This window comes from Cervus elaphus, chromosome 13 (assembly GCF_910594005.1).
Source record: "Cervus elaphus chromosome 13, mCerEla1.1, whole genome shotgun sequence".
In the NCBI taxonomy this organism is placed as follows: domain Eukaryota; kingdom Metazoa; phylum Chordata; class Mammalia; order Artiodactyla; family Cervidae; genus Cervus; species Cervus elaphus.
The window spans coordinates 10226263-10252781 of NC_057827.1; the positions used below are offsets into that span (position 1 = coordinate 10226263).

The following is a 26519-nucleotide window of genomic DNA, read 5'->3' on the forward strand; positions in this document are numbered from 1 at the left end:
CTGTAGAAAGGGTAAACTGATCCACTTAGGTTGGTTTGCCTACTGTGAATTGTGCCTTATCTTCCATTAATAGTTCAGTAAACAAATTTAGTAGGTCCAGACCAGCATTTTTTAAGATTAGAATAGACAATAGAGTACATTATAAATAGTATGGATAAGTATTGTTTTGTGAAACTTTGAGTTGAGCATACATGCTCAATTGTGTCTGACTCTTTGTGGCTCCATGGACTGTAGTCCACCAGGCTCCTCTGTCCATGGGACCTTTCAGGCAAGAATACTGGAGTGGGTTGCCATTTCCTCCTCAAGGGGATCTTCCCAACCCAGGGATTAAACCTGTTTCTCCTGAGTCTCTTGCATTGCAAGCAGACTCTACCCACTGAACCACTGGGGAAGGTTTCAGTTATGTATATTTAATAGGTATATTTGTACTAGGTTGTGATGTAAAGTATACTTATTGTGGATTACATCTTCAAAATTGTTACAGGTTTAGATCAAGACAAATATGTTACATGTATAGAAAGTAACTTTGCAGTAGTAATAATTTATCTTGATATCAATTATTTGCAAAGATTGAAACTATGAAAGAGTCAAATGGTATTTCTGCCCTAATTAGCTCCATGTTTTATAATTACTACACAGGGTATTAGCATGGCATGTGTTTGGGTATCTGATCCATCATGTTCATTGTAAATCATTGCTGATGTGTAAGGAATGGAATGGCAAAATTGCTCCAATATATGAGATCAGTCACTCTAGTTGTTGCTGATAACAGAAGCCACAAACCATCATTGTTATGGCAAAAATATGCATGATTTATAGGTTATGTCTGTTGTTGCTGTGTGTGACCATATGAAGATCTTTGCTTTACATTTTCTCTGCTAAAATTCAGTAATGAAGTTAAACAATCCAAGAGTTTTCTGGTCTGTCCTAATTATGATGTTACTTTTTCTGAAAACTTGATGCAGAGCATATCTGACGTCAAAGGGGTTTTGTTATTGAAAGATGTTTTTCTTTTCAGCTTTGATAAGAGATTTTTTTAAATTTTTAACTAAAATTTAAAGCTCTTAATGGTTGTTGTTGTTCAGTCACTAAGTCATGTCCAGCTCTTTGCAACCCCATGGACTGAAGCATGCCAGGCTTCCCTGTCCTTCACTATCTCCTGGAGTTTGTTCAGATTCTTGTCCATTCAGTCAGTGATGCTTGCTATAATAATTATTTTTGCATTTTATATTTGTGTTTATTTGTTGACTAGTTGATTTTGATTTTAAGGATTTAGATAACTTGAAGTTTGGACTATAGTTGTTGAAACTAATTTCCCAGTGTATGATTTATTCTCTGATGTGTCTGTCTGACATTTAATTTTAACTGGCTAATATTTTATTTTGCAAATGGACCTTGCAAAGAGTGTACCATCATCAAGCAATCTACTTTTTTTAACCATACTGATTGGTAACTACTATGATAGGAATTCCACAAACGTATGAATTAATGAACTCTATAAATTATTCATATAAACATTTGGTGATACATCTTATTAGTTTTTAGCAAAACAATTTTTATACCTGATTTATTTTAAGAGGAACTAACATTTGGCAGTTTTATTCCAGAGAAATGATAAGGCATCTATTTTAAAAAGAGATAAGTGAATGGAAGTCATCCTGTCCTATTGGACACTTTCAAACCGCACCCAACAGTGAAACAAGTAAAGTGATATCTAAATTTCTATTTCAAAACCAGCCTAACACAAAAGAGGTTAAGAAGGCAGGGGATTGTTTTTCCTCAGTTGAGATCTCAGTAGAAACTTGTGAGGGGCACTTTATAATCAGTTTGGTATGTGGTATTTTGCTCATATCCCTTTAGTCTCTTCTAAAGTGTTAGACTCCAGCATTCACTGTGTAGTTCAGTTGATCTGTTAATAGAGCAAATGACTGCTGACATTCAGGGAATGTGCTTGCCTTTTCCAGCAATAGCCAAAGTTTGAGATCCTTAAGTAGCTAGAAAGCAGGGACCATCGCTTGTTCCCTGTGCCTTGTTCACTGTGATTTCCTATTTTCAGGCACATAGGAGGTGCTCAATAAATAATTGTTGAAGGAATGAAAATACCATGGAAGGAGGAAGAGCAGCAGCAGAAGGTACATACAGCTTAAAACATAGGAGGAAAGAGTATTATCAGATCCTTAACTAGTATTTACTGAGGGTCTCCTATGAACCTAGTAGTGTTTCTGGGGTGAGATCTGGGCTCACGGGCTCTTTCCAGCTTAGGGGAGACAAGGAATATACTGATAAATTTGAGTTACAAGAGGATTTTTGTGCTGTACTGTTAAAGAATGGGACTGCACATAAAATGCGCCTGACAGTGTGACTTGGATGATAAGTGTAAAGAGAAAGGTTGATTCAAGCTGCTTTGAGAGGCAATGTTTCCCAGAGGAAATGGGTGGGGCTTGGATAAGGACGGATGGCAAGCGGGGCATGAGCATAGCCACTGGCTCACCCCAAGGGGAGATTGGTATTAGGGGACAGTGGGGAGCAAAGTGGGACAGGCTGCCTGGGGGTCATATTTTGGAGAAGAGGCTAGGAAATAGACAGTCATGGAAGTTAGATTTCATGTAACCAGCATAAAGAAGTTGTAAGTTCTGGAGCAAGGAAGTATTTTGTTGAAGGCTGTGTTTTTAGAGTGCTCTAAAGGAGGAGCTCTCCCTCAGAGACTAGAAGGGGACAGAACACAGACCCCAGGACTAGGATTTCAGTACTACTTTCAGTCACATCACAATGTTCTAGTCACTGTGGATGCTTTGGTGGCACAAAAGCAACCAATGAGGGGAAATGCATTTGTCCTAGCACTTCATTTTAGGAAGGTCTGGAAATGACCAAAGGGTGTCCACACCTGTTCAACAGCCACAAGCCCACACGTGCTCAGTCTCAGCCTCAAGCCTGGTCTGTGTTTCTAATGCCCTGTGGAGTAACAAAGTCAAATAAGGAGAGATAAGTGTGAATTCTTGTTCTTGGGAATGAATCTTAGTTGCTGACATCAAGAAATTTAGTCCAGCTTATGTTTTTCATAAAGGACTTCATCCTGCCTTTTAAAAACTTGCTCCCAAGAGTTCACAAACTGAAGAGAGTTGCCCATCCTTGGTGGGCTCAGGTTGCCAAGCACATCTTCTCTTGGTTCTTTGTTGGCACATGGTGTGTAGGGTATGGGATAAGAGGGAGAATGCAAGTGAGAGGGAAAAGATAGACAGGAAGCTCCTTGAGCTCAGAGGTCTCACCTTCATCTTTGTGTTTCAAGCAACTTATTCAATTACATGTATTGAATGAATGATGACTGGATAGATAAGGGACATTTTGTTTCCTGATTGTCTGGTACGCATAACATGGTGTCAATGGCCCAGATATTTATTCAAACACTCATCTCCTTCCTACCTCTTTCTTCACACCTGTTTGGTGCTGGTGCAACTCATAAGGTATATGGAATGCTTGGCACAATGTTGGATTAAGGGAGTGTAGATGTTAAAGCTACTAATTCAAGCCTTCACAGACTGGAACAATCATGGGGTTAATGATTTTGAGGATGAAAAGTTTATCTGCTAACTCCAGTCTGTTTCCTGATGCCATACTGTGCAGTCTGAGCTCCTCATTTAAAATCCATGGCTTATGCTTGCATGCACAAAGGCTACGTAGTAGTAAATTTTGAAGTCTGTCGCCTCTATGGTCCCACTGTATGCCTGGGTAGAGCATATAGATATACTTGTACCACATGTACATGTGTCCATTTCCCTCTGCACTCTTTATTATAGCGTTAGTGAACAATACTGCTCATCTCTGTGAGTATGCATCTGTATCAGTTTGGGAAGTCACTGTGTATTTTTATTCTTGAGATCCTTAGATCCTTCAAAACACATAATGTTTTATGTCTGGCACATAGTATGAACTCAGTAAATGCATGCTAAGTGAGATAATGAACAAATACTCTGTTCAGAGAATGGTCATGGGTGCTACTTGAAAACTTTATACAATCCTTATACTCAAGATTTAATTGGAGAGACTAAGTCTATGTGCAAAATCTAAAGTCTATTATTAGGAATAAACATAGGAATAAAGCATATAGATTAAATATATTAATAATATTGGTTATTATAATCATAGCTAAAATTTACAAAGTGCTTACTATGTGCCAGGTACTCTCCTAAGAGCTTTGATGGATATTAACTAATTTAATGTTTTCCTAACTCTGTAAGATATTGCTGTTATCATCCCCATTTTGCAGTCGAGAAACCGGAGAAACTGAAACTTAAGTGACTTGCCTGGAGTCACACAGTCAGCAAGAAAAAGATCACAAAATGAGCACAAAGAGGCACTGGGGTTCAGCAGCAAAAACTTTCTGGAGGAGACCAGTTGAGGTGTGGCCTGCCCCATCACCGAGGCACAGACCATCTGGTTGGCCCTCACCAGGGGTGGTAAATGAGGCTGTGGAGAGCCTGCTCACATAGCCAGATAACTGTTTCTTGAAAGAGATTCTCTCCTTTGAGGAGAAAAGCAGATAAACGCTACTAAACTTACATTTTCTACTCTAGAAAATTAAGTTAAGGTTTGGTCTCAAATATAACACGCAGCTTAGAATATCAGAAGCTGCCCTGCTTCCCTTTCCTCCATGTCCCACCACATGCAGCTGGGTACCCTCTAGTCCTTGCTAGCAGAGCTGTGGCACCCTATCTAGAGGTCTGCTTCCCACTAGGGCCCAGAGTCCGTTTTCCTGTGTCCTGCTTCCTCTGTGTTCCTCTTCTGAGTTCCTAAGTAGCCCTCCAAAGTCCTGATTGGATTTGCCTGCTTTTATCCCCTACCCCTTTTTTACCCTGTGAACTATTCTTTACACTCTTTCTTACTTCAGTAACATTTAATGACAAAATTGCTTTGTGTATAAAAACTCATCTGTTTTTTAACACATGTCTTATTACTCCCCTCAAAACCTCTCCACTCTTATCAGGCTTACTTGCTTACATTTTATTGTCAGAGGTAACATTCACTTTTTAAAATGTAATGAATCATTAATATTTTAATAAATGATTTAATATCTATTAATGGGGATTCAAATATATAAAACTGATTTACTGCCTTGAGTCCTATAGTTTTCTAATAAAATGAAACAATATTTTCTGGAAGTGACACCCACACATGCATCTTGCTCTGTCTTTCTTCCTTTGTATTCCCTGTTTTCTGTCAGCAAGGAACTGATATATTTATCATGAGGCACAAGTGAGAAAGAGGAAAAAGAAAAGCTTTACTTTAGGAGTCCTCGAAGGACCATGTTTGTGTTTATCTTCCTCAGAGAAACTCCTCAGAGGAACTCAGGCTAATGATTCCCCCAAGTCACAACCAGCAAACCTCCAGAATTCCTCACTTCTACCCTTCTTGCTGTTGTCCTCTGTTGTACAGGTTTTTCACCTGTCTCTAAAGAACGAGGAACTATACCTTGTCCTTGACTCAAGAAATATAGCAGAATGTGAGATTCTTTTGATGATTGAGAAGCTATGAGCTATGTATAAATACTTCATCTTTGATTTGTACATATGTCTTATCAGTAGATGACATATATTTAGTTATACAATTGACAAACAAACAAAAAAACATGTGGTCCTACAGTACTGTTTTGGCTTATTTAATTCTGAGAAAGGGAATCCAGAGTGGAGTTCAGAAGTATCCTTCTCCCCAGATATCTACAGAGTGAAACTGAGTGTTGGTTGCCCACAAGTTGGGGTGTTAACTATTGACATGTATTGAACAGCTCAGCACGGTGCTAAGCTCCAGGGATATAAGGATGTGTGAGGCATGTTCCAGAGGAATTCCCAATGTAGTGGGGACTGCATACATGCTCGGTCGAGTCCAGCTCTCTTGCAACCCCACAGATTGTAGTCTGCCAGGCTCCTCTGTCCACGGGATTATCCCAGCAAGAATACTGGAGTGGATTGCTATGTCTTCCTTCAGGTGGTCTTCCCAACCCAGGGATCCAACCTGCATCTCCTGTGTCTCTTGCACGCAGGCAGATTCTTTACCGTTGAGCCACTAGGGAAGCCCATGTAGTGGGGAAGCAGATACAAAACCAGCTAAGTTGTAATAGTAGAGTGCTGTAATATAGTTATAAACACACAACAGGGTGAGCTGAGAGCTGTGGGACTTGGCAAGGGAGTCAGGCTTCCATCAGGTAAGAGAGAGCAGAAAGCAGCCAGTGGACAGGCATGGAAGTTGCCTGCTTCTTTTGCCTGGAAAGTAGTGGGAAAGGGCAAGAGGAGATTCTAAAGGACTGGTTGTCTCCTGTGACAAATCTAGACAGAGTATTAAAAAGCAGGGACATCACTTTGCTAACAAAGGTTCATACGGTCAAAGCTCTGGTTTTTCCAGTAGTCATGTACAAATGTGAGAGTTGAACCATAAAGAAGGCTGAGCATCGAAAAATTGATGCTTTCAAATTGTGGTGCTAGAGAAGACTCTGAGAGTCCCTTGGACAGCAAGGAGATCCAACCAGTCCATCCTAAAGGAAATCAGTCCTGAGTATTCATTGGAAGGACTGATGCTGAAGCTCTAATACTTTGGCCACCTGATGCAAAGAGCCAACTCATTGGAAGAGATCCTGATTCTGGGGAAGATTGAGGGCAAGAGGAGAAGGGGGCAACAGAGGATGAGATAGTTGGAAGACATCACCTACTCAACGGACATGAGTTTGAGCAAACTCCAGGAGATAGTGAAGGACAGGGAAGCATGGTATGCTGCAGTTCACAGGGTTGCAAAGAGTCAGAGACAGCTTAGCGACTGAACAACAGACTAGAAAAGTACAGTGTGGGGTAATTCTGCATAGTCTCCTGGAAAGATCTGATAAGATCTGAACCACAGTCTGTGCATTTAGTGCCCACTCTGCTGAAAGATCACTGCCTGCCAAATGAGCTTTAAAATTTATGAACCCTTTAATAGAAAAAATCTGAGAAGAGAAAACCAGACTAGGAGAATTGCATAAGCAAGTGTTGAGTGAGAGGGCCTTGACCAGTTTTCCTTGTTTGAACTAAATTCATTAGGGAAATTTGAGAAACTGTAAAGTTTCAGAGAACTTCAAACTGGCATTTTCCCCTTCTCTGCTTCTAGTCAACTTTTATTTTGCTGTCAGCTATTAAGCTGACAGAAGAAGAAAGCTGTCTTTCAGCGGTTGGAGTCAGCCAATGAGGAGAGCCTCAAACCAGGTTTTCAGGGAGGCGGCACTGCCCAGACCTCCTGGGAGGCGAGGTTCGGCTTGTGAGATGGACAGGAATCAACTTGTTGAAGCTTTTTTACTTGTCAGAGCACCTTTAAATAATCCACGCTTGCAGCTGTTTCATCTTCCCAAAGGAAAGTGAAAATGGTCCCAAAAGGTGTAACATCTCAAGCTCTGTAAAATGAGGGCCACCTGCCTTTACAATGGAAGTGTCTGAAGCAGGCAAACAACATTTACATCATACCACTAAGTTTGTCTTTCCTAGTCTGTGATGATTGTTCTTTGAGACACAAAACAAAGCGAATCACATCCAACTATTCTAAAAAAAAAAAAAGATGACCTGATTTTTTGAGTCACATTATGGTTCAGAAAGGGGATTTTTTTCAATTGCTAGGAAACAGGTGGAAAAATTGCATTTCTGAGAGTGATGCTCCTCAGTTAGTTTTGTGGTGTGGTGGTGGTGGTCGTAGTGGTGGTGATTTAGCTAGCAAAATCCATGCCCACGTTTCAGGCTTCTGGAGAGTAACGCGCTGTCAGACCAGCTCAGAGGACTGTGTAGGGCTGTCAGCAGTGTTTTGGGTCTCTCTCTGCCACTAAACCCCTTCCTTTTAATACAAAGAACAAGAGTATCCTGAGTAGTAGTTGACGAATGACTGTGTGCGCTGAAATGCAATAATGATGAAGCAATTGATGCATTTGTAATTCACTGTCTCAATGGATTCCACTCTTCTCCTCCCCAAGTGGTGAAACAGGAAACAGCATCGCATCAGGAATAACCTGAAGGTGTCCTCCAGGAGCCGAGCCCCACGTCACTGATTGCCCTCAGTCAGAAATCTTGACCTGCAACTTTAGAGGGTGGGTCTCTGAAAGTATTTCAGAGCTTACACAGCAGTGAGGTGTGTTGCTCTCTGATGAGAACGAAGCTGGCTGGAGCACTGGGAGTCTGGCTCTGACTCTCCTCACAAACCAGGGGCATCTTTGTGCACTGAAGTTTCAGAAAGGTAGGCACCATCTTGTGGATGTTGTTATTATTTGAGCACCTTCAAAACCAAGTTAGCCTTGACCCTGTGTATGTGTGTGTGCGTGAGAGAGAGAGAGAGAGAAATGATCAAAATGTTTGTTTTTTGGCCTGAGGCGGGAGAGAGACAGAAAACAGAGGTTCAAAGCCATTTGCTTGATAAGTTTGTAGTAGTGGAGAGTAAACGGTGAATTCAAACTTCTACTTCTAGCTTGTATTTCTTGCTCTTTGGCAAGTTTAAACTGATTCATTGAAGGCACAGGAAGAATTGTTCAGAGAGTGAAATCACACGAGGCCGAACGCTCTGTCAGAGTAGCTTGATTTATTTGGAAAGCCTTGACTCAAGCTGTAATGAAAAGAGTGCCTATGGATCTCCAGGCAACACGGAGAAGGCCATTTCAGACTACTTAAGAATGTCATAAATTTGGAACAAGGCAGAGCTTGCTCATCTCACAGTGACAAGCTTTTTTAAGCTTGTTCCATCTTGAGGGAGATAATGTCATGTCTAGAAGACATTAGCTGATTAATTCTAAAACTTCCAGCTTTGTGCAGAAAAACAAAACAAAAGCAAAACTTTATTTTTTCTAACCCATGTTTAGTGAGGATGTTCTTTTGAGCAATTTTATTTCCTGAAAAGCCTTATACAGAGCAAGGGAAAGAAATTTGGGAAACTTTCTGGGTGATGATTCATTCAGTAATCTGTAATATACAAGGTCTTTCTCCACTACAAGTGAGGGTTCAGACTTTAAACAACACCTTTCATTTCCCTCCCCTACAAGCCTTTTTTAAAAAGGAGGTTTCCACTTAAAATGTCATCAGTAAAAGGGACAAATTCTTAAAGAGGAAAATAGATTCAGATAATAATTGTATAGTCTATTAAAAAATTTCTGTCATTTCTAAAAGCAATCACCTTAATTTACATAAGTTTGAAGATAATTCTGGGTTTAGTGGTAAACTGCACTAATTGAGTCCTTATTGTGTATTTATGCATTTCACATTTAATTCGATGAGACAAGACTCATGCCATTTTCAGATAAGGAAGTTTAGTCTCAGTGAGATTTATAGCAGCATAGTAGGCAAGTGAGAGAGCCAGAACTCTGTTGCCTTTCTGCACACAGGAATATATGTATGGTTGGAGCCCTCTGTATTCCTATCCTTTTCCATCAGCTCTTTATGAGTCCTTGTCACCTGGAGGAGTTTCTGAATCCATAATAAAATGCAAATTTTGATATCTGATAGAGCAAAGGACCAAGTGTCAATCTATATTTGCTTCTGCTCTGGGGGTGAAGTCATGATGAAGTTGACTGAACATAGACTGGAAAGGCAGACAGACCTAGATTTGAATCCCTGCTATGTGACCTAGGCAAATTAGTGAAATTCCTCAAACCTCAGTTTCCTTATTTTTAAGCTGATTATAGTAATGTCCATCACATAGCCTTGTTATAAGGACTAGAGAGACAAATAATGAAAGTGCCATCTGCATGATTGAAAAATGGTAGACTTTCGATCAATAATAGTCATTTCTCCAGTAACTTGTTGATGCTTTGACATGGTGGATCCTGTTCTGGGCATGGGGATATCAGCAGTGACAACAGAGGCAACACCCTGCCCTCATGGAGCTAACTGATGCTTATTTATTATATCATTGTGTGACTGACTTTCTGTGAAAATCACATTATGATTATGGTGGATACAGTCTGGCTTTGACGTAGCCTCTGAAGCAGGGTGATGAAAGTCCTGTGCAAAGATTCCCCTAAAACATAGTAAAATCAGGCAAAAAGCGAAAACATCAGATACTTCTTTTACAGAAGTCAGTTTGTTCTGCTAATCATTTCAGAGTTAGAGGTCAGGAAGGATGTGCTTTTATGCAAACATTTACACACGCGCGTGCATGCACACACACACACACACAGAATTCATCTGAGTTTTCCTGGGCCCAGAAAGCCACAGTGGAAGCATTACTGACAGGATAGGTGTGGGAGGAGGGTCTGGCTCCAAGAACTCATGGAACAGAGTGTAGTGTGGCAACCATTCATTTGCTTTAGATCCCAGGCCATCTACTCAAGAGCCCTGGGCTTTCCAGGGCCTCCCCAGTGTGAATTTAGGGACAAAGCCTGAACTGGAGATAATATACCTTTATAAAGACAGATTGGGGGCAAGAGCAATTGACTTACTTACCAGCTAAAAGCCTGGAGTTAAGTATGCCACTTGGCATCAAGAATGGTATTTTGGTATCTGTCCCTAACTTTGAATCCCAATGAACTGCAGATCATATCAGAGAGATACTAGAGGGACACAGGGAAGCTCCTTCTGAAATCCAGTGCAACTGTATTCTTCCTTTTCCTGTCAACACCTGCATACCCCATACCAGTGACCTTGTTGGTCTTACACACCCTGAGTTTTTTTATGTAGTTGGTAGACCCAGAATGACTGAACAACTCTGTGTCAGCCCAGACCAGAGAGTCGGCATTATGAAAGAAGGCTTTCTAAAGTGGCAAGACTTACTTTTGTAGGTCCAGTGCAACAATCAGTCTCCTCATTTTATGGGTCATGTTGCCTTAAGATTGTGTCTTGTAGCAAGGATTTTAAAGGGTGAAAATATAAACTAAGTTAAAAGCCTAATTAAGTTAAGGCATAGGTAATAAACCCTCAAACAGCAGGTGGATGGAGAGATTAAGAATCTTTGAGGAACTAAAAAGCCTCTTGATGAAAGTGAAAGAGGAGAGTGAAAAAGTTGGCTTAAAGCTCAACATTCAGAAAACCAAGATCATGGCATCTGATCCCATCACTTCATGGGAAACAGTGGAAACAGTGGATGACTTTATTTTGGGGGGCTCCAAAATCACTGCAGATGGTGATTGCAGCCATGAAACTAAAAGACGCTTACTCCTTGGAAGGAAAGGTATGACCAACCTAGACAGCATATTAAAAAGCAGAGACATTACTTTGCCAGCAAAGGTCCATCTAGTCAAGGCTATGGTTTTTCCAGTGGTCATGTATGGATGTGAGAGTTGGACTGTGAAGAAAGCTGAGCACCGAAAATGGATGCTTTTGAACTATGGTGTTGGAGAAGACTCTTGAGAGTCCCTTGGACTGCAAGGAGATCCAACCAGTCCATCCTAAAGGAGATCAGTCCTGGGTGTTCATTGGAAGGACTGATGCTGAAGCTGAAACTCCAATACTTTGGCCACCTCATGCGAAGAGTTGACTCATTGGAAAAGACCCTGATTCTGGGAGGGATTGGGGGCAGGAGGAGAAGGGGATGACAGAGGATGAGATGGCTGGATGGCATCACCAACTCGATGGGCATGAGTTTGAGTGAACTCCGGGAGTTGGTGATGGACAGGGAGGCCTGGCGTGCTGCGATTCATGGGGTCGTGAAGAGTCAGACACGACTGAGCGACTGAGCTGAGCTGAACTGAACTGAACCTTATATAATACTGTAATAGCCAGAATTCTCTCCAGGGATTTCTGTGGGGGACAGATTTTTTATTGTAAGTGGACTGCAGCAATCACTGTGTTTTGAAACAGTTAAATTATTTTGAAATTTCATTGTTATCAGACCTTAAAGTCTGCGGAAACCCATTAACAAATGGAAGAGAGCTGTGTAAGAGGGAGTGTGACCTTGAGATACATTTCTCCTTTCCCAGGTAGGAGGATTTAGAATTTCCCAGACAGTGAGTGTTTATATGCTGCTCAAATAGAAAATGTTTTGGTTCATTTTATTTACTTATTTTACTTTACAGCATTGTATTGGTTTTGCCATGCATTGACTTGAATCGGTTCATTTTAAAAACCATTTTCTCTTTATTTATTTATTTTTTGCCCACATGGTCCCTGGCAAGTCTTTGGAGAGCAGTTGTGCAGTGTTCTAAGGAGTGTGAACTGCACTGAGCTGATTCCTAGCTGGCATTTAGTGTACAGAAATTCCAACTCAATGAAAATGTTCCCTTTTTTCCCTGAATTATATCTTCAGGAAATACCAGGAAACTGAGATGCTTAACCAGAATTTCCAAATCCCTCTGCTCAGGATTGATATACACAAACATACCCCACACAGACACACACACACATGCACACACATGACATAGACACAGACACACACACATCCACACACATTCGTGTGCATAATATAAAAACAAAATCAAAAGATACATACTTTGTGTGTGCAGCAAAAGTTTAGTTCTCATGTCATAGAGTGCAATGGATTGGGCCTTCTGCCCTCTGAAACATGTGATGTGTGGTCACTGGGCCTGGAGAAAGGAGAAATGGAAGCAGTTTTCTAGCTTTTTAAAAAACTGAGATATAATTTACATATTAGTTTCAGATGGTGTTACATAATAATTTAATCTTTGTATATATTGTGAAATAATTACCAAATACAATTCTCATTAATGGGAAGACTGTAAAATTCACAGCTAATACATATATTTAGGTTATTTGAAAAGATAAAATATTACATTGAGGGATTTGAAATCATTTTTACTTACATTTCCATGTTCTAAAATGAAGTAATTAGGAAGGGAAAATCATATGCCACAATCCACTTGTTCTTTATAGAGTCCTTGCGTTCAAACACAAGGCCCATTTCTTTCGTTTGGTTTCATTGGCCAGACATACTTTAGCAGATAGTCAATAAGTACTCACTGGTTAGACTGACAGGCTGAACAATAATTATTTAAAGATTCAAGCAAAAATTCTAAGAGCCTTTTCTTCAATAATGAAGATTACTTAACATCATTTAATAACTAAATTGGCTTCAATTTCTTCACCTCAAATTTTGTTTTCTCGCTTGACATCTGATTAAAACTTTAAAGCTGTAAAATATGCTGATGCTGAACAAATCTCACTGTACAGATGAGCAGTTTTCACGTGTGATGTTCCCATCACAGGCTCACTGTCACTTCTGACCTTAGATCAGCATTACAGACTTGTAATGAGCTCCTCCTGTTCCATTAGCTGTAAGTGGCTTTCCCTTGCTTGTTTCCAGTGTATCTGCTTTCTGTGAATTCTGGTCTACAACCACCTGTGGAAGAGAAAAACTTCAGAACTTTGCTAGATGATGACTGTAAAATAATATTCAGGTTGGACTTTCCTAATTTTTTTCACAGGTTACATTTTAGTGGTGGTTTTCAAACCTTTTTGTTTGTTTGTTTTTTGATGATCACTGATGGTAAATACTTTTAGATCTCCACTTTGAATGCACACACACATTAATTGGAAAATGTTTCCGAAACAATATTTGATATGTATTGATGTTTTCTCTTTTATTCCATTCCACTCTATAACCTTTCTGGTCTGACCTAATAATTTTGTAGCTGGTGCGTGCATCACTCATGTCTGACTCTTTGCCACCCTATAGACTGTAGCCTGCCTGGCTTCTCTGTCCATGAGATTCTCCAGGCAAGAATACTGGAGTGGGTTGCCATGCCCTCCTCAAAGGGATCTTCCTGGCCCAGGGATCAAACCTGAGTCTACTGTGTCTCCTGCGTTGCAAGCAGATTCTTTACCACTGAGCCGCCAGGAAAGCCTTTGTAACTGGTAGTGGTTCTCAATACTAGCTGAAAGGGAGAATTAACTATGGAATTTAAAAAAATATATTAAAGTCAAAATCACACTAGACCAATTAAAAAGACTAGAAATTCCAAAAATAGACCTCTGTTTTACATATCAGATGCAATACATTAACTCCAATACATATTAGACCCTTGATTTATAACATTATAGATACTATAAGGAAAGAATGACAATTTGAATATCTATATGGAGAAAATCTTGTTTCTAAACTCAAAATATATAAAGATCTAAGTGTTAATATGGATGTGACAGGTACAACAATAAACTTTTGGATCTGTGCTCTTCGGTACAGTAGGAATTGAATATCATATGATGATTTTGTTTACTTTGCAAACATCTTTTTCCTTTTGGTCATCCTTAAGACGTTTGTAATTAAATTTCACCAACATGAATGACACAGGGGAACTTGAAACCCCTTCTTACAGCACGTGGAACCAGCAGCCTGCCCCGTGGGTCAGCCCAGCCCCAGTTCCGCCACTGTTCTCTGGGTTCCCAAGTGCTCCTGCTTTACAGAATCAGGTTACTGTGTGTTTGCAGAAAAAAAAAATTGAGGAAATACTCAATAAATTTTGGTTTAGAAAAGAAGGAATTTTAAAAAGGCTTAGAAACCTGTAGATCCCACCCCATGATCAGTAGAGTAGCAGCAGGTTGAATTGGCACATGTTGGACCTTCCCCAGCCAGGGAAGGGGAATTGGTGCTACACCTGATGTGGCACTGACTTGGGACCATGGTATGTGTCAGCGTGGTGTTTTCTTTGATTCGCAGCAGCTAATGGCAGAAATCAAAGAGACAAATGATAATCATATAAATATATATTGGAAAGAAATTTAAGGATGCCCTTTTCAAAAGAATGTATATTTGAAAAGTGTGGAAACCTAGGGAAATTTTTATTTTTAAATAATATGTTACATTTTCATATAATGTACCCAGGATGTTTTTCCCTCCAGGTACTTTTGCAGGCAAAAGATCCGTAAATTTAAAGTCATGGTTTTAATCATTAATTCTCCCAGAAGTGTAATTAGTAGATGAGATATTTTCCCTGTATTCTAGACTTTGCAAATACACCGCGTGTCTCTCTTTGTCCCCGTCTTGCTGTCTCTGTCTTTCCCCCATCTACTTAAAATCTGGGTGTTATATGCATTTTTTTTCATTAAGGGACTTCTTGCATTAGATAGCCCTGGACAGGAATGAGTAGTTCTTTTCAGTTTTGAGATCTTACAAGTTATTTTCTTTTGGTGAGTAAGTAGCAGCAGCTGGTGGCCATAGACAGTGAAGTTGCCCTGGCTGAGGAAGGGACATGACCTATCCCTTTTGCTCAAAGGAGGAAACAGTAACTATGCCAGCAGGTGCCCAGTTTCCCAATCTCATGTCAGCACTACTTGCTAGGTGGAAATCTCCCGTCTTTTGTTCTTTTTTAATGATTTCTGAGTCAAAGGAGAGAGCTACTGGGAACATGTAATTGAGATTTTTTTTCTGCACTTCTTCACTGCATCCCTATCCTCTGCTGTAGGCCCTCACACCCATACATGCCACCCTTATCTAAAGACTATGGGAATCTTTGTCATCTTGTTCTTTTCCAAGGGATGCTTCCTTCTGCAGAGGCAGCAGAAAATCTTTCATAAACAAATATTTTAAATATTAAAATTGGGGGCTTGCTTCATCATGTTGCCCTGATAACACCGAAGTGAAAGTCGCTTAGTCAAGTCCAACTCTTTGCAACCCCATGGGCTATAGCCTGCCAGGTTCCTCTGTCTGCAGAATTCTCCAGGCCAGAATACTGGAGTGGATAGCTGTTCCCTTCTCCGGGGGGATCTTCCCAACCCAGGGATGGAACCCAGGTCTCCCACATTGCAGGCGGATTCTTTACCTTCTGAGCCACTAGGGAAGCCTTCCCTGGTGAGCCACTAAGTCCTTCCCTAAAAGTAACTTGCCTCCTCTTTGTCAGTGAGTAAGATAGATGTTCCAAATTCCTTCCTTTTAAAAAAATTGTTTATTTATTTTTGGCTGTAGTGAGTCTTCATTGCTACACACAGATTTTCTCTAGTTGTGGTGTTTGAGCTTCTCAATTGCAGTGTTTGGGCTTTCTCTTATTGCAGAGCAGGACTCTGTGGCTTGCGGTCTTCAGTAGTTGTGGCACATGGGCTTAGTTGCTCCATGGTATGTAGGATCTTCCTGGACCAAGGATCGAACAAGTATCCCCTGCATTGCAAGGTGGATTCTTAACCATTGGACCACCTGGGAAACCCCCAAATTCCTTCTTGATCAAGATGTGGCTGTGCACCCTTCTATAGGTTTCACTTTCTGTCATAGAAGATTCCTTTGTTGATACTGCACAGGACAAGTACCATGATGTAAGAAATCCTGCTGATACTGAGAAAATTAATTACCCACCCTGTCAAGGAAATGAATTATCCCTCAGAAAAGCTTTTCCCGACTAACACTTGGTCAAGTAACCTCAATACTGATCAAGGTATTGTAGGAAATCAGTGAATGATGACTGGCTGTGGTGCCACCTGGAAGTCCACAGTACTGTTGAGGAGGAAATGTAAATAGCGACCACAGTACCAACACCTGCAGTTTACTGGGCACTTACTATATACCAAGCATTATGATTTAGTGATTTAGACACATGGCCTCATTAATCCTGACCTAGATTTTACAGACATAAAAATTGTTATACCTGTTTTACAGATGAGATCATATAGCTTTAAAGGGGTGAGGATGTGTGTTCAGATTCCCAAACACTTATTCTTGACAGGCCAGTAGGCCTTGGGTTCCTACACGTCCTGTCCTGAAATTCTGTCCCAGTGTGTTGTGGGGGAGGTCTGGGCATCCCCCTTGTGATCTTTGGGGAGGTCGGAACCAGGTGACACTACCCAGTACAGCCTCTCCAGGGCTTGTGTCCAGGCTGTCTGTTTAGCATAGTTTGTGTCTGCTATGTGGGCTTCCTTTACTGAAAGAAAAATACGAAATCAATTATCTTTTCTCAGTTGTGAGAGATGTGAACTTCATGGCAGGAAGGCAGCTTTGAAGGACAGGAGGTGTCCCATTCCTCTCCCTTGGAGAATCTTTTTAAACTTAGCATTTAATTTTGCTATTTAAGATTTAAGGATTCTTGCCCCTACCCAATAAGGTCAGGATAAGAAGATAGTATCATTATATAACATTGATTCTGTACTTCACTGTATTCAGATATTTTTACATACCTAATCACTCTTAATCCACAACAGGTTCTTGTAGAATTAGCACCATTTAATTGTAATTCAGATGAAGATTCAGAGAGGCTGAGTTGTCCAAGACCATTTAGCTATTAAGTGACAGATTGAACCCAGGCCTTCTGACTCTAGATCAAAGGTTCTTTCTTTTCAGCTATTTGAAAGACAGTGAGCTACTTGAAGTGGTGTACATAGCACTGCATTCCTTTTTTTTTTTTTTAATTCTTTGATTGCAGGTTTGTGATTTGTATGGTAGTCTTCCTGACCTGAGACTAAGTGAGGCAGGAGCTTCTGCAGACTCTGCACCCAGCCAATCCTCCAGTTTCTCCAATGGGAAAACTTGAGACAGAATGAGGGCCTCGCCTTGGGCTCCTCTGAGTCACTAGCAGCAACAGTGCTCTCAACTCCCTTGCTTTTGCCTACATCACTCATTTGTGCCTGGGACTAATAACAGGGTAATTTGTGAAGCAAGATGTGTGACTCACCAGACAAGGGAGGAGAGCCTGTGAGGAAGGACTCGGAGGAGAACAGCAACGTACTTGACAGCAGCTGGAAAGGATGTGCTGACATGATGCTAATTGCGTTAAGATTTCTTTCCATTGCAACACCATTTTCTGGTTACCCAGCTATTAATTTGTATTTTAGGCTTCTAAAGTTAGCTTTAGCTAAAAGGGGCAGGGCAGGGGGAAGAGAGGAAGGGAATTCTACCTTTGAAGGCAAAATTATCAAATCTGTATTGTTTTCTCATAGATTTCTTCTCAATCATCTTGGACCCCTTTTCTTTGAACCCTAGGATTTGCATTTTTCTGAAGCTTACCTATTGTGTAATGTTGCTTTATATCCTTCTGATTTCAGCCGTACCTGTTTTTGTGTGAGCTCCTATCCGTGTTACCAGTCTGAACACACTTCATCAGTAACTTGCCTTTCTCTGTACTGAGCTGGCCTTTGGCAGTTTTTGTCAGTTAATGACTAGGTCAGAGATGAACCAGAGACCAGGTAAAAGTGAAGAGGCATCCAGGAGAATTACTTTTTGGTGACTACTGCCTCCTTAAATGCCTTTTGCTGTGTTATCTTTATTATCTCCAGAATCTAAAGTCAGTTTATAGGTCTCAAGAATCTGTCTTCCTGTTAACAAATAAGCACATTTAAAAATTTTAGTTACCTGTTTGTGTGTATAGAAAGGCTGTGATAAGTTTTACCTAGGTAACAAACTTGCCTTATTTCAAATCAGCTATTAGTTTTTGTGTTTGAAACATTAACTTAAAACTTAGCCCCTTAAAAAAAATAAGGTGAAATAAATCACCTTAATAACATCCTTTAGTCATGGGAAGCTGGGTGCCTACTGGGAAAGCAATAATTTACAAATCTAAATACCCAGAATTTTGCTGTTTTAGCATATCAATTATTGTTTTCATGTTTCATCTAGATTTTGTCTTTATAAACATGCTCACACATATATGTATATGATTAAAATAGCATGTTATATAGATCATATACTATCATGTGCTCATAGTATAGATGTAATTTTGAATTTTCTTTTTTTAAATATGTTATAACACTTTTCATGTTTATAAATTTCATGTGTGTGTTAGTCACTCAGTCGTGTCGACTCTTTGCAACCCTTGAACTGTAGCCCACCAGGCTCCTCAGTCCATGGGATTCTCCAGGCAAGAGTACTGGAGTGGGTTGCCATTTCATTCTCCAATAAATTTCACAACTTTTAGCATTAATTGAGTATTATTACATAAAATTAACATTTTAAAATGTATTTAAACATTTCAGATTTTAAAAATTCATTATTTACTAACACTAAAGTGTTCTTTATTAACTAGGGTTTAAATTTTTTTATTCAGATAGCACATATTTCTAGATAGGCTTAAACATTTTAGTGTCTCCTAAAATTTATTATTCCATTCCAGGACAGTGGTATCATTTATGTTGCCACCAGTAACATAGGAATGTAATGGTTTTATATTTACATGTAAATGGTGTATATAAAACATTTACAGCATCATTAGCACTGAGTGTTATTTTTAAATTTGTCTTCTAATTTAGTAGGTGTCATGTATAGAATTTAGGAAGTGAAAGTTCATTTAGTTCCTCTCTTTAGAAGGGCAATATGGTATTTAATAGCTTAACTCCAATTTACAATTTAACAGGCATATAATACAGTCATTTACAAATATTTGCTCACTTTATCATTTTAAAAACTTCATCAATGTAGTACTATTATTATTTTGGTTTTGTAAATAAGGAAATTGTCATTAGTTGTCCAAGGGCACATAGCTAGTTAAAGTGTCAGAACCTAGACTGTCTGTCTTCAAAGTCCATGTGATTGACCACTGTGTTATACTGGCTCTGTCATTATCTATTGAAAACTTACTGTTTCTACAGTTTCTGTAGGCCAACTTACAGATACTATTGTGAGCAAAACAACTGTAGTCCTTGCTCTAGTAGACCTTGAAGTCTGGGGAGGGTAACGGACTCTTGTCAAATCAACATATATATAATTACAAACTTGATACATGTTACGAAGAAAAAGAATGCAGTAATGGAAGAATCTAACAGGAATGTTTCTTTTAGCTGTAGGAATGATGGGGTCAGGGGTCATGGAAAAGTTTGATAAAGATCTTACAGGCACTCAAATTGAGACTTGAAGGATAAGGAGGAGAGAGTACTGTGAAGATGGATGAACCAAGCATTCTAGGTAGAAGGAGAAGTCTATGCACATGCCCTGAGGCAGGAAAAGAGTTGGCTTCCTTTGGCTCTAAGGGCCATAAAGTCAACCAGCTTGCTTGTGGGATCAGAAAGTGAGGGGAAGAGGAGCAGAAGAGAGCCTAGAAAAGCAGACTGGGGGTCCAGTGGTCCAGGGCTGTGCGACAAGTTTCTCCCTCATAGAAGTGAGTGTGCATACTGGGGAAGAGTGTGAGAGTGTGCCCTGAGAGAGTGCGCACTGGGGAAGAGTGTGAGAGTGTGCACTGGGGAAGAGTGTGCACTGAGAGAGTGTGCCCTGGGGAAGAGTGTGAGAGTGTGCACTGAGAGTGTGCACTGAGAGAGTGTGCCCTGGGGAAGAGTGTGAGAGTGTGCACTGGGGAAGAGTGTGAGAGTGTGCACTAGAGAGTGTGCATTGAGAGAGTGTGCACTGGGGAAGAGTGTGAGAGTGTGCACTGAGAGAGTGTGCATTGAGAGAGTGTGCACTGGGGAAGAGTGTGAGAGTGTGCACTGAGAGAGTGTGCACTGAGAGAGTGTGCACTGGGGAAGAGTGTGAGAGTGTGCACTAGAGAGTGTGCATTGAGAGAGTGTGCACTGGGGAAGAGTGTGAGAGTGTGCACTGAGAGAGTGTGCACTGGGGAAGAGTGTGAGAGTGTGCCCTGGGGAAGAGTGTGAGAGTGTGCACTAGAGAGTGTGCATTGAGAGAGTGTGCACTGGGGAAGAGTGTGAGAGTGTGCACTGAGAGAGTGTGCACTGAGAGAGTGTGCCCTGGGGAAGAGTGTGAGAGTGTGCACTAGAGAGTGTGCATTGAGAGAGTGTGCACTGGGGAAGAGTGTGAGAGTGTGCACTGAGAGAGTGTGCACTGGGGAAGAGTGTGAGAGTGCGCACTGGGGAAGAGTGTGAGAGTGTGCACTAGAGAGTGTGCATTGAGAGAGTGTGCACTGGGGAAGAGTGTGAGAGTGTGCACTGAGAGAGTGTGCACTGAGAGAGTGTGCCCTGGGGAAGAGTGTGAGAGTGTGCACTAGAGAGTGTGCATTGAGAGAGTGTGCACTGGGGAAGAGTGTGAGAGTGTGCACTGAGAGAGTGTGCACTGGGGAAGAGTGTGAGAGTGCGCACTGGGGAAGAGTGTGAGAGTGTGCACTAGAGAGTGTGCACTGGGGAAGAGTGTGAGAGTGTGCACTGAGAGAGTGTGCACTGGGGAAGAGTGTGAGAGTGTGCCCAGGGGAAGAGAGTGAGAGTGTGCACTGAGTGTGCACTAGGGAAGAGTGAGAGTGTGCACTGAGAGAGTGTGCACTGGGGAAGAGTGTGAGAGTGTGCACTAGAGAGTGTGCACTGGGGAAGAGTGTGAGAGTGTGCACTGAGAGAGTGTGCATTGGGGAAGAGTGTGAGAGTGTGCACTGAGAGTGTGCACTGAGAGAGTGTGCCCAGGGGAAGAGTGTGAGAGTGTGCACTGGGGAAGAGTGTGAGAGTGTGCACTGAGAGAGTGTGCATTGGGGAAGAGTGTGAGAGTGTGCCCAGGGGAAGAGAGTGAGAGTGTGCACTGAGTGTGCACTAGGGAAGAGTGAGAGTGTGCACTGAGAGAGTGTGCACTGGGGAAGAGTGTGAGAGTGTGCACTGAGAGAGTGTGCCCAGGGGAAGAGTGTGAGAGTGTGCCCAGGGGAAGAGTGTGAGAGTGTACACTGAGAGAGTGTGCACTGGGGAAGAGTGTGAGAGTGTGCACTGGGGAAGAGTGTGAGAGTGTGCACTGAGAGTGTGCACTGAGAGAGTGTGCACTGGGGAAGAGTGTGAGAGTGTGCATTGAGAGAGTGTGCCCAGGGGAAGAGTGTGAGAGTGTACACTGAGAGAGTGTGCACTGAGAGAGTGTGCCCTGGGGAAGAGTGTGAGAGTGTGCACTAGAGAGTGTGCATTGAGAGAGTGTGCACTGGGGAAGAGTGTGAGAGTGTGCACTAGAGAGTGTGCATTGAGAGAGTGTGCCCAGGGGAAGAGTGTGAGAGTGTACACTGAGAGAGTGTGCACTGAGAGAGTGTGCCCTGGGGAAGACTGTGAGAGTGTGCACTGAGAGTGTGCACTGAGAGAGTGTGCACTGGGGAAGAGTGTGAGAGTGTGCACTAGAGAGTGTGCATTGAGAGAGTGTGCCCAGGGGAAGAGTGTGAGAGTGTACACTGAGAGAGTGTGCACTGAGAGAGTGTGCCCTGGGGAAGAGTGTGAGAGTGTGCACTAGAGAGTGTGCATTGAGAGAGTGTGCACTGGGGAAGAGTGTGAGAGTGTGCACTGAGAGTGTGCACTGAGAGAGTGTGCCCTGGGGAAGAGTGTGAGAGTGTACACTGGGGAAGAGTGTGAGAGTGTACACTGAGAGAGTGTGCACTGAGAGAGTGTGCCCTGGGGAAGAGTGTGAGAGTGTGCACTAGAGAGTGTGCATTGAGAGAGTGTGCACTGGGGAAGAGTGTGAGAGTGTGCACTAGAGAGTGTGCATTGAGAGAGTGTGCCCAGGGGAAGAGTGTGAGAGTGTACACTGAGAGAGTGTGCACTGAGAGAGTGTGCCCTGGGGAAGAGTGTGAGAGTGTGCACTGAGAGTGTGCACTGAGAGAGTGTGCACTGGGGAAGAGTGTGAGAGTGTGCACTAGAGAGTGTGCATTGAGAGAGTGTGCCCAGGGGAAGAGTGTGAGAGTGTACACTGAGAGAGTGTGCACTGAGAGAGTGTGCCCTGGGGAAGAGTGTGAGAGTGTGCACTAGAGAGTGTGCATTGAGAGAGTGTGCACTGGGGAAGAGTGTGAGAGTGTGCACTGAGAGTGTGCACTGAGAGAGTGTGCCCTGGGGAAGAGTGTGAGAGTGTACACTGGGGAAGAGTGTGAGAGTGTACACTGAGAGAGTGTGCACTGAGAGAGTGTGCACTGGGGAAGAGTGTGAGAGTGTGCACTGGGGAAGAGTGTGAGAGTGTGCACTGAGAGTGTGCACTGAGAGAGTGTGCACTGGGGAAGAGTGTGAGAGTGTGCATTGAGAGAGTGTGCCCAGGGGAAGAGTGTGAGAGTGTACACTGAGAGAGTGTGCACTGAGAGAGTGTGCCCTGGGGAAGAGTGTGAGAGTGTGCACTAGAGAGTGTGCATTGAGAGAGTGTGCACTGGGGAAGAGTGTGAGAGTGTGCACTAGAGAGTGTGCATTGAGAGAGTGTGCCCAGGGGAAGAGTGTGAGAGTGTACACTGAGAGAGTGTGCACTGAGAGAGTGTGCCCTGGGGAAGACTGTGAGAGTGTGCACTGAGAGTGTGCACTGAGAGAGTGTGCACTGGGGAAGAGGGTGAGAGTGTGCACTAGAGAGTGTGCATTGAGAGAGTGTGCCCAGGGGAAGAGTGTGAGAGTGTACACTGAGAGAGTGTGCACTGAGAGAGTGTGCCCTGGGGAAGAGTGTGAGAGTGTGCACTAGAGAGTGTGCATTGAGAGAGTGTGCACTGGGGAAGAGTGTGAGAGTGTGCACTGAGAGTGTGCACTGAGAGAGTGTGCCCTGGGGAAGAGTGTGAGAGTGTGCACTAGAGAGTGTGCACTGGGGAAGAGTGTGAGAGTGTGCACTGAGAGAGTGCACACTGGGGAAAGGCAGTGAGAACTGCCTGCAAACACAGCTGGAGTTGCTTTGGACAATAAGCCACAGGCAAAGCCATCTCCTCCTGGGGTTTCTTCTGCACACAACAGCAAGTGGTGACCCTTCCTGTACTTTTCTAGGAATTAAACATTACTGGTTCATTATTTGAGTTAGGAAGGGGCTATTTAAGTTCAGAACCTAGATCAAGGCATATTGTGCTGTTTTCTTACAGAGCCAAGACAAACATGGCCTGAAGAGAGCAACACCAGGGAAGAGCCTTGGCTTGAGAGAGAAAGTGACCCCTTACAGATGCCAAGTGCCTTGTTGGCATTTTAAGGGTTTATTAGCTCTGCTTGAAATTTTTCCATAATGTTTACTAACAGTGAAAAAGTATTGTCTTAAGTAGAAAGTGATAGCTGGCTCATGGAGACATTAACCTATGCTTTGGAATCAGTGGAAGCAAAAATGGAGAAGCACATCTTCCTGAAATCTCCAGTCTACTTTTAATCTCTAAGCAAACTCTATGTACAGCATCAGAAGGGGAAAATGAGAAGGCTCTTCTCATTTCAATTTCAGAGGCTTTTTGTTCAGTATAACTTTAGTTTTTGTTAATTGGTATTAGAGTAAGCACATAAAGTTTGTTAGACTTTTCCATCAAGTCACTAAGCATTAGAGAATGAAGGTTCGGCCAATAGGAAGAACTCTAAAGATTATAGGAATCACGGCTGTAGGAAGCAGTCACGACCCCTGGGCTGGGATAGAGTACACAAGGAAGTAGCCCCCCAGGCTGATGTGCAGACCCTGTTGAGAGAGCATCAGTTCAGTCAATTCAGTTGTGTCTGACTCTTTGCGACCCCCTTGACCATAGCACGCCAGGCCTCCCTGTCCATCACCAACTCCTGGAGTTGAAAGCGCATACAGAGTTGCTGATGGAACCAGAAACTTGTTCTGAGAACCCTCAGAACTTGCAAGAAATTTGCTCTCTAAGGTGCTGTCAACTGACGAGTGTTTCTTTGCAGATACGTGGCCACAGAACTCCTCGGGAAGGTGCTGATGCGTTCTGCTGGCTGCCGGGGGCTCCTGGAGCCTTCACTGGAAGCACACCCTAGCCAAAAATAAAACTCTCTGATCCTGCAGTGTCTCTCCACCACTCCCTACTTACAAAGCTCCTGGGCCAGCTGGCAAAGGGAAATAGGTAAAGGGACTAAAGGGGTCAGAATCATTTCACAGAGCAGGCAAACAGCATCAGAATTCAGTGACTTACATGAGATAGAAGTTTGTTTCTCTTGCACATAACAGTCCAGATATGGGTAGACTGGGGCTAATGTGCTGATTGGCTTCAAAGGTTGCTCCAGGTCTGCTATCCCCATTCCAACTGTCGGGCAGGAGAGAAACCAGGGCATGCAGCTTGGTCTTTGGGAAGATTACCCAAATCAGTTCTGTTCCTGTGTCGTTGACTGAGACATGGTCATGCATAACCACATCTAGCCATGCTAAAGGGAGGTTGGGAAATGTTGTCTTGCATGGCAGGGCAGCCACGTGTCCAGGTTAAATTTGGGGGTTAGGGTGGGGGTCTGTAGCTAAAAGTCAGTATGCATGGATACCTAGGACATCCTGATACCCCCTCAATGGCGTCTTCAAGGTGATACCATGTTTTTGCTACAGATCCTCAGAAAGTTTCCTTTTAGTCTCTAAATCTATTATGAATTTCTTCAAGGCTTTAAATTGATACAACTGTAAAATTCAATATGAGAGAATTAAAATTGTTTTTTTCTTGTTATAAGTTAATTCTTTACCTAAAGTATAGGGCTTTTTTTCCTTCTCTTCAGTTTTCTAAAGTTATAAGCCCAGATATTTATTAACTTTTTATGCACTAACTTAGTCATGATAAATATCCTTCAGAGTTAAGTTGCTCTGTCCTTTGCATTGTCTTATTCATCTAAAAAGGCACAACTTAAAATGCTTTTAGAATAGGAATTTACAGTTGGCACAGTTCACAGGAAGCAACTAGGTGCTTGTATTTTTCTTTATGTTTTATCTTAAAGGCATAAACCAGTTGTTTTGACTGAGTTAGTAGAGTTATTTCCAAAGGAAAAAAATAAACTGAAGGTAAATAAACATGTTTGCCTGACCTTCTGCACCAAATTTTAAAAGTTGTTTTGCAACTAATAAAAATGAAGTTGTACATAGTTAAATTAGATATCATTTTTGACCATAGTATAAACCCTCCATTGATTCATTCAGTAGATACTTACATTGTGTCTACTGTGTGGCAAGCTCTGGGTATACAGCAGTGAATGAGTTGGGCAAGATTCTTGCTCTTCTGGAGCTGACTTTTCTTCACCAGAAAACCCTGGTCCCACTTAATCCAGCTGGTCACCCAGTCTCAAAAACTCTCACCAACTCTCATATCCTCCAACCATAATAGTACTCAAAGACCAAGAATATTGATTCAAGAGGGTCTCTCTTTCACTCACATTGCTCAGGAATTTACCTTTACTTCAGTTAAACTTATTTTCTTAACTTCCTATTTCTCATCACCATCCTCTATCTGAGCAATTTTTTCTGTTCTGTAGAGACGCTTTCTTTCATTCCCCTCACATCCAAGAGATATTCTGTAGAGCTATCTCCTCAACTGATGCGGTATTTATAGTTGGGATTGGATTGATAGATAGCGGAACCTATCCAAAACCTCAGCCTGATTTAGAGTTCTTACCTCAGCAATAGTTTGAATAACACATTTTTTCAGAACTTTACAAAAATGTTGCTTCAAATAGTGATAAACTTGTAACCCAGATGATTTTATTTCTTCAAGTCCTAAGGTCAGATTTAATAGTGTGTGTCTAAGAAAGTGGCTTAGCAGGCTACTTTCACCCTGCTGGGTTCTGTATCCATGAGGTCAGAAAATAATGAGTCATAAAACCCTACATGCATTAGATGGTTTTCCTGCAAACTACTGACAGCTGGAGTTGAAAATAGGGTGTAAAATTTCCACAGTATTAGTGGGAAAACACAGCTGGGTTAAGATGCCACCTCCATTACTTCCCCAAGTAAAAGGAAATAACTCCAGGTACTTTACTTGCAAATATTTCCTATTTTAAAAAATAGCTTCAGATTTTTTTATATAGGTAAAAATTGAAGTTCCTTCAGATATTCTTTTTATGTAAATAGGGATTTCAGTACTTAGAGAA

General features: G+C 41.8%; 1 protein-coding gene across 2 annotated transcripts in view; it reads left to right on the plus strand.

The window, feature by feature from the left end:
• The first annotated feature begins 8050 nt into the window (after positions 1-8050).
• The window catches only part of CERS3 (ceramide synthase 3), a 147711-nt gene continuing 129242 nt past the window's right edge, over positions 8051-26519 (plus strand). The window contains exon 1 of one of the 2 annotated variants that reach the window (XM_043922615.1): positions 8051-8235. The gene's annotated coding sequence lies outside the window, so the exon portion shown is untranslated. Of the gene's footprint in view, positions 8236-24451; positions 24524-26519 lie in introns of those variants that run through there. The other variant, XM_043922616.1, reaches the window with a different exon arrangement.